This window comes from Erythrolamprus reginae, chromosome 9 (assembly GCF_031021105.1).
Source record: "Erythrolamprus reginae isolate rEryReg1 chromosome 9, rEryReg1.hap1, whole genome shotgun sequence".
NCBI classification, from domain to species: domain Eukaryota; kingdom Metazoa; phylum Chordata; class Lepidosauria; order Squamata; family Dipsadidae; genus Erythrolamprus; species Erythrolamprus reginae.
In genome coordinates this window covers 5,036,365-5,047,615 of record NC_091958.1, presented here as the reverse complement: position 1 = coordinate 5,047,615, position 11,251 = coordinate 5,036,365, and positions in this window count along the sequence as shown.

The window sequence follows — 11,251 nt, the reverse complement described above, 5'->3', positions numbered from 1 at the left end:
GGGAAAACAGAAGGAAGAAAGGAAGGAAGGAAGGAAGCAGTACAGAAAGGGAAGGATGAAGGAAAGGGAAGGAAGGAAGAAGGGAGGGAGGGAGGAGTATAGAGAGAAAGGGAAGGATGAAGGGAAGGAAGGAAGGAAGGAAGGACGGAAGGAAAACCAAAACCAGCAGTTGAGCAACAGATGAGCCTGCTCAATCCACACCCAGAAGAGCAACCTGCAGACCCACAATCAGATCATGGCATTTATTTGTTTGTTTATTCATTTGATTTCCGCAGCCTCACCCCCTCCCAGCCCTTGGCAGTGATGGGAATACGAAGAACCGAGAGCGTTGCTTTAGCATTCTCAACTTTTCTCTCCCAAAAAGAAAACCATCTAAAGCTCTTAAAATGAATGCATAAATAACATGCAACCGTCTAGACAGGGTAGGTCAGTTACAAAGACACTGGGTCAGGCGAAATTGTCCATCAGCCAGACAAGCAGAACTGATTCTGATGCTAAGTAACAGTTTGGATATTCAGTATTCTATATATGCGAAAGGCTTCAGTGAGCATCGAATCTTCTCAACCCTCTCTTTAAAAACACAGCTTTAGGAAGCCAGAGGAAAAGCCGTCCTCGCTATTTAGACATTAAAATTAATGCTCAAGGAAGGGGCAGCAACGCTTCCTAACAAGGGGTTAGAATCAACCTGTGTAATTGGCTTCTGGTCAAGCAACAAATAACAATTACACAGCGCCTGCTAAATAGCTAACCTAACCCATACAACACTGACAGAATCTTAAAGAGAAGCCAACACAACCACAAGAGGAAACACAGGGCAGAGTTTTCTGCCCCTTCCTCTTCTTTTTAAGACCCCATCCATTTATATACATATGTTTGTTTTCATGGATTCTCTCTCTCTCTCTCTCTCTCTCTCTGTATGTGTGTGTGTGTGTGTATATATATATATATATATATATATATATATATATATATATATATATATATATATAGAGAGAGAGAGAGAGAGAGAGAGAGAGAGAGAGAGAGAGATTGATTGATTGTTCTGAGTTCGGGTTTTGCCCTGTGTAATATTTTGCATGTCTATGCGACATTTCGGTGAAATCACATTCACCATCATCAGGCTGAAGTTCCAAGCTTCGTGTTGTTGGAACTTCAGCCTGATGATGGTGAATGTGATTTCACCGAAACGTCGCATAGACATGCAAAATATTACACAGGGCAAAACCCGAACTCAGAACAATCTACATACATATACTCGTGAAAATTTACGAAAACAAATATATATATGTATGTATGTATGTATGTATGTATGTATGTGTGTGTGTGTATATATATATATATATTTGTTTTCGTAGATTTTCACGGGTACAGGTATGATGGTCTTGGCATATTCGGGTTTCTTCCCATGTAGGATTTAGAAATTTCTGGCGACGTTTCGATGAGGTCCCACTCTTCATCTTCAGGCTGGTGTTTCTGTCCTTGTTCTAGGGAGAACACAGCGAGACCTGAGCTGCCTTCCTTCTATAAATACTGGTGGCTGGGTGTGGTTTGATGGCTCAGCAATTGCCTGCTGAGAGAGAGAGAGAGAGAGAGAGAGAGAGAGAGAGATTTGGGGGTGTTTTAAGGGTATCATGTTCATGGATTATTAGCCAAGGAAGAAGGAAAGGTTGTGATTTTTCTAAATATAGAAAACTCACATTGTTCATTTTTTCTCGCAATAAACATGTATACACCCAAACTAGACTGTGCTGTCTCTCTGTGTCATATAGTTTAGATCGGTATGTACATAATTTTGTATTTATTTATTTATCTTGTCATCTTTATGTAGTGTAAATTTATTTCCGAGCTGTATGCAATGAAATTTCATTTTTAATGTATGACAGTAAAGATTTATTATTATTATTATTATTATTATTATTATTATTATTATTATTATTATTATTTATTAGATTTGTATGCCGCTCTTCTCCGAAGACTCAGGGCGGCTCACAACAGTAATAGAAACAATATAACAGTGAAACAAATCTAATATTAAAATAAAACATATCTAAAACCCCAGCAATTTAAAACCATACAACAAATACATACCAAACATAAAATATAAAAGCCTGGGGGAGGATGTCTCAGTTCCCCCATGCCTGGCAATAAAGGTGGGTCTTGAGTAGTTTGCGAAAGACAAGGAGGGTGGGGGCAGTTCTAATCTGGGAGCTGAAGTCCACAAGTCTTAAAGTTGCCAAGTTTGAAGACCTCTACAGTAGAACTTCAGCCTTCTTCCTAGTTTTTTCCTCGGAGGCTGAAGGAAGGTCCTCTATCTGATAACAGCACATTTATTTTCAGAAGTATTATACAGCTTGTAAATATTTCCCTACCTTCCCAATCCCTGATTTTGATAGCCTAATTTGGGAGAAATCACAATATCCCTTTGGGTAATCTTGAACAGCAATTTTGCGTGGACCCTGGCTTACAGTCAGTTTCTCTTTTTCCGGCCAAACCTCTTAGAGAAATATTAAATCAAGTTTTGATAAATGATCCCGACAGGCGGATTTAATACTTAACTTTTGAGCTGTGTTTTAAAACAGTTGCGTAAGTGTTAACATATTTCCCCCTTTTTTCTGGGGAAAATGAACCAGGATGCTTGCTTCTTTTTTTAATGCTTTTCCACCGTGGCAAACGTCATCCTAATTGGTGATGCCGTGTTTATGTGGCTGATTTAATAGCCCTTGGGATGTTTCATCCAGGATATGCTATTCCAGCAATAGGAACTTTGGAAGATGCAAGGATGAAATTTTATTTGACAGCTATTTGGCTAAACCTCTCAAACGTGCAGTGGCATTGCAGGAACTGACGGAGCTCTCCAGCAAATTTCGATGGAGATTCTTCCTCGTGGTTGTCCACAAAATGTTTTCTTTTTTTCCAAAAGCCAACTGGACTTCCTTGAATTAGTCATTCTGTCACTAAGTGAATCTGGATCCCTTATTGACTGGGCTGGTCAGAAGGTCATAGGAGATTATTATTATTATTTATTGGATTTATATGCCGCCCCTCTCCGAAAACTCGGGGCAGCTAACAACAATTATAAACAGTATACAATAATAATCCAATACTAAAAGCAAATTTAAAAACCCTTAATATACAAAACCAAACATACATACAGAAATACCATGCATACAATTGAAAAGGCCTAGGGGGAGAAGAAATCTTAGTTCCCCCATGCCTGACGGCAGAGGTGGGTTTTAAGTAGCTTACGAAAGGCAAGGAGGGTGGGGGGCAATTCTAATCTCCGGGGGGAGTTGGTTCCAGAGGGCTGGGGCCGCCACAGAGAAGGCTCTTCCCCCGGGTCCCGCCAAGCGACATTGTTTAGTTGACGGGACCCCGAGAAGACCCACTCTGTGGGACCTAACTGGTCGCTGGGATTCGTGCGGCAGAAGGTGGCCGTCATAAAAATGAATATGAATTTTGATCATGGGATAACGGGGATGATGCAAAAGTTGTCAGTATGCGAAATGGCCATAAGTTGCTTTTTTTCTCTTTGTAACTTTGAATGGTCACTAAGTGAACAGTTGTAAGTCGAGGATTATCTGCGTAGCCACCCTCCCAATCCTGAAATGGTCTAGGACCAGGGGTAGGCAAAGTTGGCTCTTCTATGACTTGTGGACTTCAACTCCCAGAATTCCTGAGCCCATCATGCTAGCTCAGGAATTCTGGGAGTTGAAGTCCACAAGTCATAGAAGAGCCGACTTTGCCTACCCCTGGTCTAGGACAGTGATGGTGAATCTATGGCACAGGTGCCACAAATGGCACACGGAGCACGTGAGCCGTTGCCCTAGCTCAGCTTCAATGTCCATGTGTGCGATTTTTGCTGATTTTTGGCTCGCATGGAGGCTCTGGGAGGGCATTTGTGGCTTCCAGAGAGCGCCCAGTGGGATGGGGAGGTCATTTTTACCCTCTCCCAGCTCCAGGGAAACCTTTGGACTTGAGGAGGGTGAAATACAAACCTACTGGACCCACCAGAAGTTGGGATACAGGACATTAGAGAAACATCTTTCAGCTGTGGCGAGGGGGACGTTCGCCCAAGTTTGCTTTGTGCACCACTTGCGACCCTACTTGGACCGGGAGTCACTGCTCACAGTCACTCATGCCCTCATCACCTCGAGACTTGACTACTGTAACGCTCTCTACATGGGGCTACCTTTGAAGAGTGTTCAGAAACTTCAGATCGTGCAGAATGCAGCTGTGAGAGCAATCATGGGCTTCCCTAGCTATGCCCATGTTACCCCAACACTCCGCAGTCTGCATTGGTTGCCGATCAGTTTCCGGTCACAATTCAAAGTGTTGGTTAGGACCTATAAAGCCCTTCATGGCACCGGACCAGAATATCTCCAGGACCGCCTTCTGCCGCACGAATCCCTGTGACCAGTTAGGTCCCACAGAGTGGGTCTTCTCCGGGTCCTGTCAACTAAGCAATGTCGCCTGGCGGGACCCAGGGGAAGAGCCTTCTCTGTGGCGGCCCCGGCCCTCTGGAACCAACTCCCCCCAGAGATTAGAACTGCCCCCACCTTCCTTGCCTTTCGTAAACAACTTAAAACCCACCTCTGCCGCCAGGCATGGGGGAATTGAGATCCTCTTTCCCCCTAGGCCTTTACAATTCTATGCATGGTATGTATGTATGTATGCTTGGTTTTTTTATTAATGGATTTTTAATCATTTCTAATACCAAATTACTATTGTACACTGTTTTATTGTCGCTGTTAGCCGCCCGGAGTCTCCGGAGAGGGGCGGCTTACAAATCCGATCAATCAATCAATCAATCAATCAATCAACAAACAAACAAACAAACAAACAAACAAACAAACAAACAAATAAATTTCCGGCCTCCAGAGGGCCTCCGGGGGGTGGGGGAAGCTGTTTTTCCCCCTCCCCAAGCATTGAATTATGGATGTGGGCTCTTGCTCATGTGCGATAGTATGCACACATCCTCTTTCGGCACCCAACGAAAAAAAGCTTCGCCATCACTGGTCTAGCAAATGCCATAGGAAGAAAGAGAAAACCCTGCATGTTTTATCTTGTCCTCATAATCTCGACAGTGCCAGATATTATTTTTTTCCCCTCCTCTTAGGACATTTGCAAAACCTCTTAGTAAGTAACAAAGCCACATTCAAAGAAGCAGTGTGTTTGTGTGTGTGTGTGTGTAAAAAAAATGTTCCCTGAACCCAGTAGGTATCTGTAACAGCAGGTTTAATTTAAAATGAATATCACTTTCTGGCTTGACCCAACTTCAAAGCGAGCTTCATAATGCCTCTCATTTTCTGTGTCTGTTTTACATCAGTCACAATTTCGTATCACCATTTCACTTCTCCTTGATACATATCATAAATTTTTGTAACTGGAAAGCACACTTAGGATATGGATCAAATTAAGGGGTTTTTTAAAAAAAAAACACGGAGAGGGAAGGAGTTAGAAGAAAGATAGCGGACACTGAGGTTATTAAACTCTCTCTCTCTCTCTCTCTTTGCTCATGTATTTGATGATATGTTGTTAAGGGCATGTTAAAATGCTGTAGGATAATCCGCACCACATACATCAATGAGAGTCTTTTTGGAAAATAAGAGAAAACTGGAGAGGCCTCGAAAGAATTAAGGAAAGGAAGGGAGGGAGGGAGGAAGCAGAGAAAGTAAAGGTAAAAAGGTAGAAAGGTGAACAAGTGAAGGAAAGAAGGCAGGAAGGCAGGCAGGAAGAAAAGAAAAAAGGAAGAAAGGAGGAAGGGAGGGAGGGAAGGAGAAGAGAAAGTAAATGTAGGAAGACAGTAAGATGAAAAAGAGTAGGAAGGGAGGGAGGAAGGAAGGGAGGAAGCAAAGTAAAGGTAGAAAGGTAGAAAGGTGAACAAGAGAAAGAAAGAAGGCAGGAAGGAAGGAAGGAAGGAAGAAAAGAAAAAAGGAAGGAAGGAGGAAGGGAGGGAGGGAGGGAAGGAGAAGAGAAAGTAAATGTAGGAAGACAGTAAGATGAAAAAGAGTAGGAAAGGAGGGAGGGAGGGAGGAAGCAAAGTAAAGGTAGAAAGGTGAACAAGAGAAGGAAAGAAGGCAGGAAGGAAGGCAGGAAGGCAGGAAGAAAGAAAGAAAGAAAGAAAGGAAAAAAAGGAAGAAAGGAGGGAGGGAGGGAGGGAAGGACAAGAGAAAGTAAATGTAGGAAGACAGTAAGATGAAAAAGAGTAGGAAGGAAGGAAGGAAGGCTTAATAAGTTAAAAATAGATTAAAACTGCAATAGCTCTCTTAACCTAGTCCCAAATCTTGGATAAAGAGGCAAAAAACAACTGATGCACAAAGTATTTTCAAAATAAACATTTGAATTATTCTATTTCGTGATATTCCTAATCTGCACCCAAGCAGGAGAAACTGCCTACATCATTTCTGAGAGATGGCAGTCTAGTCTCTTTTGGAAAGCCTCCAGAGATGACGTTCCCACAACTTCTGAAGGCAACTTCTATTCCATTGTTTGATTGTTCTCACTGTCAGAAAATTCCTCCTTCTTTCTAGAGTTGAATCCTTGATCAGTTTCCATCCATTATTTCTTGTCTTTGCAAAATAGCTTCACCCCTTCCTCTCTGTGGCAATCCTTCAAATATTGAAAGACTGCTATCATGTCTCCTCTGGTCCTCCTCTTCACTAGACTAACCATGCCCGGTTCATCGTATATTTATCATCAGATGGGTGACATGTTTCTCCTCTTTCTCCGACTTGAGGTGCCAACTTCTTCACACCTGTTTGCAATTGTATTTGTAATACTGGTTGGTGGTCAGAACTTCAAATATTTTGACACGAGACTTCATGTTGAGGGTGATCCAGGGTGTGAACCTCTCGGTCTTTAAAAGAATAAGGTTCCTCCCGAGCACATCTTCCATCTGTAGAGACATTTTGCTGCTGGCAAACTCGCAAGCCATTCCATGTTAAAGCCACTGTAATGTGGGCAATGTGGTCACTAGCCATGCGTAAAAGACAGTGTGAAGGAGGAGGGGCCCTCGGCACACTGCCTGCGACATTGCACCGAGGAAAGGAACATTAAATGAGAGTGAGAGGTTATAAGTCTGACAGAAACTTGATCTGTATTCCCTAATTATAGTCTCCCTTTCACAAAACTGACACATGCAAAAATGTTAAGCCAAATTAGATGTTGTCTAATTAACCATCATATACAAGGCTTCAAAAAAAAATGAAGAGGGGAGGGAGAGATGGGAAAATTGGGAAGGAGGGGGGTTGTTGCATGTTATTTAGCACAATTGTTCTTCTGATTTTCAAATCATCGTTTAGCAATGATTTCCCTCTTCTTCTTCTTCTTCTTCCTCTTCTTCTTCCTCTTCTTCTTTTTCCTCTTCTTCTTCCTCTCCTCCTTGACCTCTTTCCATAACCATCATCAGACAAGGTGTTAAATTTTTCATGACCCAATGAGATGGGAGAACTTCTAGAATCCACAAGGTGCTTTTTCAAGACACTAGATTTTCTTGTTTTTATTTGAAGACGTTTTGCTCCTCATCCAAGAAACTTCTTCAGCTCTTAATATTTGAAGAAGAGCTGAAGAAACCTCTTGGATGGTAAGTGAAACATTTATTTATTTATTAGATTTGTATGCCGCCCCTCTCCGTAGACTCGGGACTTCTTCCAAGAAAAATAAGAATGTCCAGTTGCTCTTGAAAAAGTACCTTTGGGACAATCATGACCTGGAGGACTGAGGCAAGGGACAACTGGACTTTTGTTTATTTTATTTTGAAGATGTTTTGCTTTTCATCCAAGAAGCTTCTTCTGTTCAGTTCCTCTTGAAAAAGCACCTATGTGACAACCATAACCTGGCAGACCTGGATAGTCCAGGGGATGTCATCCTTAAACACCATTTGGAATCATTTCCAACAAAAAAGAAAAATCCGGGAGCCACAAAACCCTTTTGACATCTACAATGAAGATAACACTGCATAAATCTTTTTTTAACCTTTCTGCTATGTATAAAAAAACCTATAATATGTTGCATTTATGACCTGCTACAGAGAAAACACATTTTTATTTCTGCATTCAGCAAAAACATTTTGAACCTCTCCCCAAAAAGATGGGCTGAAAAGCTCAATAAATCACGTGCCGATGGGTGTTGCACATTGGCGGATGCAAATTTTGAGCAACGGTGCCACAGCAGAGGGATGAAAAAGCCACATGCAGCTCCAGTGCTACAGGTTGCAGACCTCTGCCATAGTCATTCTGATCCAAAGCTCAATTGCTTGGAAATATAGCAACGGACTGACCAAAGTCATCGATCGCTGGAGAAAATCCAAAGAAATGGAGCTCCTGAGACTCAATATGTTTTCTTGCTTTCAAACTATTGGCAATTGCACCTTGGTAGAACTCCATCTGAGTAATTAGTGCATGATTTCTCAACCTTGGCAAGTTTAAGACGGGTGAACCAACTCTCAGAATTCCACAGCCAGCCAGACTGAATGTTATTAAGGTTGACAAACAATCAATTAGTGGGTTCCTTTTCTGTTGGCCACAACTGCTGGGGTTGAGACATTACCTGGACCAGAAGTAGGCAAGTAGGGAAGTGAAAGAACTTGTCAATCCCAGTTTGTTCTTCCCTCATCTCATAGAACAGGTGTTCTCTTCGTGAATGTGTTAGCAGAAGACCTGAAAGTCATAGATCACCCATTGTAGTCTTCTAAAATTGGTGTCCCTAGACAAGAGAAACATCCATGCAGATCTGCTTATATTGCACCTGGATCCTAGATCGTGGTCATTTTATTTATTTATTTATTTATTTATTTATTCATTCATTCATTCATTCATTCATTCATTCATTCATTTGTCCAATACACAAATACATAGGAAGAAAAATAGACATGTAGTAATATATATAAGGGTAAAGTGAACTTAGAGGGTATATGAAAGAAAGAGAATATATTTGATAGGTGAGAGAAAGGAAAGACAATTGGACAGGGGACGAAAGGCACACCAGTGCACTTATGTATGCCCCTTACTGACTTCTAAGGAACCTGGAGAGGTCAATCGTGGAGAGTCTAAGGAAGAAATGTTGGGGTTTAGGGGTTGACACAATTGAGTCCGGCAATGAGTTCCACGCTTCGATAACTCGATTGTTGAAATCATATTTTTTACAGTCAAGTTTGGAGCGGTTCGTATTAAGTTTGAATCTGTTGCGTGCTCGTGTTATTGCGATTGAAGCTGAAGTAGTCATTGACTGGTAGGACGTTGCAGCATGTGATCTTGTGGGCAATACTCAAATCGTGTTTTAGGCGCCGTAGTTCTAGGCTTTCTAGGCCCAGGATTGTTAGACTATTTTCGTAGGATATTCTGTTTCGAGTGGAGGAGTGAAGGAAAAGAAAAAGACAACTCCAAAGAAAATTAATACTTTGTCGGCACTATTCGAATCAATCCACTGCCGTCTCTCTTTCGAGAACTAGAATACCCTATGAGACTAGACTTTCAATCCTGGGCCTAGAAAGTTTAGAACTAAGACGCCTTAAACAAGGTCTAAGTATTGCCCACAAGATCATATGCTGCAACGTCCTGCCTGTCGGCGGCTACTTCAGCTTCAACCACAACAACACAAGAGCACACAACAGATTTAAACTTAATATAAACCGCTCCAAACTTGACTGTAAAAAATATGACTTCAGTAACCGAGTTGTCGAAGCGTGGAACTCATTACCGGACTCCATAGTGTCATCCCCAAACTCTCAACACTTTACCCTTAGATTATCTACGGTTGACCTATCCAGATTCCTAAGAGGTCAGTAAGGGGCGAGTACAAGTGCACGAGAGTGCCTTCCGTCCCCTGTCCTATTGCTCTCCTATATCTCCTATAACTGTCTTCTATTTCTATATCTCTTCTTCTATTCTTTCATTGATATGTTCTATTCCTATATCTTCTTTTCTATTATTTCTTAGATATATTTTACTATGGGTATCTCCTCTATAACCTTCATCATGTATTTTACTATGTGTATATAGATATATACCCACTAAAACCCCATTATGCATTGGACAAAATAAATAAATAAAATAAAAATAAAATAGAAACATTGGTTTTTAGGAATACACTTTGGTTGTGAACTTTTCACAGCCCCGAAGCCTTTCACAATGGCCTGAATCTTTGCAAGGATCCCTGATGGAAGCTCATTTGGGGATTTAATTGGACTCTGAGAAACCAGGAAAGATGCAAATCACTGGACAAAACAATGATACAATGAATTTCCAGTGGTCATGAAGCCCACAGCTGGTGCTTCTTACTCAACTTGTTCAAGGTGCCTCTCCACCAATTTTGGACCAAGCTCACACTGCTTCCCCAACAATTTGGTGGCATTGGTCCAGGAATATGTAGACACAAACAGTAGCTGGAATGTTTTTCATCTTTTTCCATTTTTTTTTTTAAAAGATGCTTTCTTAAAAGATATACCAGTGTAGCTCCTGTTCCTCTCCTATTCCCATGCGGCCAAGTCCTTCCCGTCACCACATTGTTCTATATTTAAAAAGCAGGTATAATGTATTTGCTTTGCAACCTGTCATGTCTGATTTCCAGGATGAACTCACTGTACAAAAATGTTCTTGACAGATTACATCGGCTTTACAACACGATTCCCACAGAAGAAAAAAGACACACCGGAATGGAATGGCTACGATAACACGGCAAGGCCACCCAGATCTGAGCCGTAAGTGAGGCTGTGCAAATTTGATTCATAAATAAGTATTATTTGAGTAATTCAAAAATATCTAGAACTTTAACATATGAACGGGTCCAAAGATGAATGGGTCCAAAGACGGGCTACAAAAATGGTGGAAGGTCTTAAGCATAAAACTGATCAGGGAAGACTTCATGGACTCAATCTGTATCATCTGGAGGATAGAAGAAAAAGGGGGGACAGGATCAAAACATTTAAAGATGTTAAAGGGTTAAATAAGGTTCAGGAGGGAAGCATTTTTAATAGGAAAGTGAACCCAAGAACAAGAGAGCACAATCTGAGGTTAGTTGGGGGAAAGATCAGAAGCAACGTGAGAAAATTTTATTTATTTATTTATTTATTTTATTTATTTATTCAATTTTTATGCCGCCCTTCACCATAGACTCAGGGCGGCTTACAACATGTTAGCAATAGCACTTTTTTTACAGAGCCAGCATATTGCCCCCACAATCCGGGTCCTCATTTTACCCACCTGGGAAGGATGGAAGGCTGAGTCAACCTTGAGCCGGTGGTGAGATTTGAACC